The 4,709-nt window shown below is 38.9% G+C and overlaps 1 protein-coding gene across 1 annotated transcript in view; it reads right to left on the minus strand.

Annotated features, from left to right (window-relative positions):
- LOC307252788 (extracellular sulfatase Sulf-2-like) overlaps positions 1 to 3,783 on the minus strand; it is a 45,770-nt gene extending 41,987 nt beyond the window's left edge. Inside the window, exon 1 of the mRNA XM_080030579.1 lies at positions 3,633 to 3,783. The gene's annotated coding sequence lies outside the window, so the exon portion shown is untranslated. The remainder of the gene's footprint in view (positions 1 to 3,632) is intronic.
- Positions 3,784 to 4,709: the final 926 nt, after the last annotated feature.

Below are 4,709 nucleotides of genomic sequence, written 5' to 3' on the forward strand. Positions count from 1 at the left end.
AGTGAGTGAGAGTGTGAGTGAGTGAGTGAGTGAGTGAGTGTGAGAGTGAGTGAGTGAGTGAGTGAGTGAGTGAGTGAGTGAGTGAGTGAGTGAGTGAGTGAGTGAGTGAGTGAGTGAGTGAGTGAGTGAGTGAGTGTCCTTGTGGGTGCTTGAGTGAGTGAGTGAGTGAGTGAGTGAGTGAGTGAGTGAGTGTGTGTCTGGACGTACAGAATTTCACATGATCAATAAATTAGCCAATATATATGTTCTGCTTTATCTCATTGATCAACATGTCAGCTGATATTTCCTCACTGTTATCAATAAACGTGTGTGTGTGTGTGTGTGTGTGTTCGTGTGTGTGTGTGTGTGTGTGTGTGTGTGTGTGTGTGTGTGTGTGTGTGTGTGTGTGTGTGTGTGTATGTGTGTGTGTTCGTGTGTGTGTGTGTGTGTGTGTGTGCGCTTGTGTGTGTGTGTGTGTGTGTGTGTGTGTGTGTGTGTCATCAATAAACTTGTCAGCAGGTTTTCACTGTGTGGGATTTACTTCCACTCACAGTCACAGTCAGCATCGCCACTGGATTACATCACTTCTTGGGACACTTCAGCATTTACATTTTTTAGGGTTTTTTGTGTTAAAATGAAACAATAATAATAATAATAATAATAATAATAATAATAATAATAATACTAATACTAATAATAATAATAATAATAATAATAATAACAACAATAACAATAATAATAATAATAATAATAATAATAATAATAATAATAATAATAACAATAACAATAATAATAATAATAATAATAATAATAGATTGGATAAATTTTGCGCTTTTCTAGGCCCTCAAAGCGCTTTACAGGGTTCCAGGTTCCATTCATTCACACACAGTCATACCGGTGGCGGAAGCGTGGCTGCCATTCAGCGCCTACGGCCCCTCAGACCACCACCTCAAACATACAGCAGTCATACACATTCACACGAGGCAAGGTGGGGTGAAGTGTCTTGCCCAAGGACACAACAACCATGATGGCGGTTCGATTCCCACGGCAAGGCGGGAATCGAACCTCCAACCCTTCGATCATTGGCCGACCCGCTCTACCACCTGAGCCACAGTCACAATCAGAGCTCTATGTAACTAACATGAATATTTAAATAGAGGCAGCGCTTAAAGTTCACAAATGTATTCACTTGAAATGTTTCCAACCTTATTACCACAACACATCATTACAACATACAGTATACACATAAACTCATCTAACCACACACACACACACACACACACACACACACACACACACACACACACACACACACACACACACACACACACACACACACACACACACTGTAAGGGAAGGTTAATTCCTCGTACACACACACACACACACACACACACACACACACACACACACACACACACACACACACACACACACACACACACACACACACACACACACACACACACACACACACACACACTCTGTAAGGGAAGGTATATTCCTCTCAGAAAGCAAAAAGCAAAAAGTAAATGAAGCAGAAAAAGACGATCGACTGAAACTCTGTAGAACAACTTGTACAGACGCTGTGAACCACTTCTCCTTTTCTCTTCCTCAGGGCCCCTTCCCCCTTTCATTTCCTCATTTATATATCCATCCGTCTGTCTATCTGTCTATCTATCTATCTATCTATCTGTCTGTCTGTCTGTCTATCTATCTATCTATCTATCTATCTATCTATCTATCTATCTGTCTGTCTGTCTGTCTGTCCGTCTATCTACCTATCTATCTGTGTGTATGTCTGTCTGTGTATCTATTTGTCTATCTATCTATCTATCTATCTATCTATCTATCTATCTATCTATCTATCTATCTATCTATCTATCTATCTATCTATCTATCCATCTATTTTTTTCACTACATGTCTCTTTGGCTATTACCTTTAAATTGGCCAATTAATTAATTCAATTAAATTCAATTTAAAAAAAGCTTTATTGGCATAACTAGTGAGGTGAACAGTATTGCCAAAGCATAACAGTTACTATATTACTATAAAAAAATATATATTAAAAAAAATATAATACTAAATAGTTTCTGTATCATTCTTACCCCGTTTACATGACAGCCCTGTGCACTGCCTTGCTCGTAGGCTCTTGCCCTCAAACCCACAACCTCAGTTCAACCTTAGAATTCAATGTATAGTATGAGTAGTAAAGCATGATGCAGAAAAAAGTACTATAAAACAATGTATTAAAATTTTTACTATTCAAATTGTTTCTATGTAATTCCTACCTTGTTTTTTTTTAACAATATATTTATTGGCTTTTCTTATTTTCAACAAAAACAATACAAAGAAGCACCACAAATATACAAACAATACTTACAAACAAACAAACAAAAACAAATAAACAAATACAAAGTACAGCTCAAGTCAACATTGAGATTGAATTAAGGCCACAGGAAACAGTTCACATTTCAGGCCGATCAAAAGTCACCGTTCACAAGATCAGGTTAAGGAGACTCCTTGTGCAATTATCAAAGAATGGTCCGGCCCAAGATAGTTCAAATAGGGCTGCCAGATGTTGTAGAACTGGTCCACTTTGTGATGTATAATATTTGTGAGATATTCTAAAGGAATCAACTCCAGTAAAATCTTCCACCAGCCATTAACAGAGGGGCTCTTATCATTAATCCACTGTAACAATATATTTTTTCTAGCAGCAAAAGTTAGAATGTTGTATAATCTTTTGCCAGATTTAGAAGGTATAATTCTAATTCCTACCTCGTTAACATAACCTCACTTCAACCTTAGAAGTCAATACAATTCCGTTCAAAAATATGTATTGGCATTACTATTGTGGTTGCCCAATATTGCCAAAAAATTTAAGATATTAGAAATGTTTACAATTATGTCTAAAAATAAAATAAAAATAAAGCATTTAAAACATTGTTTCTGTATGTATAAAAGAATTAAATACATTTAAAAATAAATGAAAAATAAAATAAAAAGTATTTGAAAAAAAAATTCATGTATGAAATGTACTGTACAATTCCTACCTTGTTAACATGATAGCCCTGTGCAGTGCCTTGCTCGTAGGCTCGTAGGCTCTCGCCCTCAAACCCACAACCTCAGTTTAACATTCAATTAAATCCAATTCAATGCATTACAAGTAATAAATAAATTAAAATTAATTAAAAAAAAATATATATATTACATCTTTTCTCTTTAAATCCTACCTTGTTAACATGATAGGAATTGCACTCACTGCCTTGCTCATAGGATCTTACCCTGAAACCTTCAACCCCAGTTCAACATAAGAATTCAATTAAATTGTATTCATTCATTCTTAATTCGTTAAGACTTTTGTGGTAAAACAGCCAGGAAAAAATGGCATTGTCAAATATTGTCAAAAAATTACAGATATTAGAAATGCCAGCAGCGGACCCGGGTTTGATTCCAGCCCGCGGTCGTTCTCTGCATGTCACTCCCCTCTCTGCCCCATTTCAACTCTGTCTCTACTCTCTACACTATCAATAAAGCATAAAAATGCCAAAGAAATATCTTGAAAAAAATAAAAATAAATAAAAAATAAGAAAATAAAGTAGCCTATGTCATTTTTTTTACTGTATAACATGTATTGTATAGTTCCTACCTTGTTAACATGATAGCCCTGTGCAGTGCCTTGCTCATAGGCTCATAGGCTCTTGCCCTCAAACCCACAACCTCAGTTCAGGTTGTCTTGTATGCGGTTGCCGCGGCGGCCGACGGACATGGTAATAATCCCCGTGGCAACAGCTCTCTCCCTGACGATGAGCGAACGACTGAATGTTGAAACAACAGCTGAGACACTGCTGCTGCTGAAACACACTCTCTCTCTACCGCTCTCTGCTGCTCAAAGCCCTCCTACTCTGTGTGTGTGTGTGTGTGTGTGTGTGTGTGTGTCTCTCTCTCTCTCTCTGTCTCTATTACACACACACTCTCTACCTCTGTGTGTGTGTGTCTCTCTGCCTCTCTCTCTCCACTACTGCTGCTGTTGAAAGCCCTCCTACTCTGTGTGTGTGTGTGTGTGTGTGTGTGTGTGTGTGTGTGTGTGTGTGTGTGTGTGTGTGTGTGTGTGTGTGTGTCTCTCTGCCTCTCTCTCTCCACTACTGCTGCTGCTGAAAGCCCTCCTACTCTGTGTGTGTGTGTGTGTGTGTGTGTGTGTGTGTGTGCCTCTCTCTCTCTCTGTCTCTATTACACACACACTCTCTACCTCTGTGTGTGTGTGTGTGTGTGTGTGTGTGTGTGTGTGTGTGTGTGTGTGTGTGTGTGTGTCTCTCTCTGTGTGTGAGCTGCTGCTACTGAAAGCCCTCCTACTCTGTACACACTCTCACACACTCTCTCTCTCTCTCTCTCTCTGTCTGTGTCTCTCTTTCTCTCTCTCTCTCTCTTTCTCTCTCTGTCTGTGCGTCTCTCTTTCTCTCTCTCTTTTTCTCTCTCTCTCTTTCTGTGCGTCTCTTTCTCTCTCACACACACACACTCTCTCTTTCTGTGACTCGATCTCTATCTCTACCTGTCTCTCTCTCTCTCCCTCTACACGCACACACACACACTCACTCTCTCTCTCTCTCTCTCTCCCTCTTCCTTTACCGTCTCTCTATCTTTTTATACACTGCAAAAAATCATAAATCATACCAAGACACAATCACCTAACAAGCAACACTTCAGTGATATAAGGACTTATCGGGAC

This window comes from Ammodytes marinus, assembly GCF_949987685.1.
Source record: "Ammodytes marinus genome assembly, chromosome: 7".
NCBI lineage: Eukaryota > Metazoa > Chordata > Actinopteri > Uranoscopiformes > Ammodytidae > Ammodytes > Ammodytes marinus.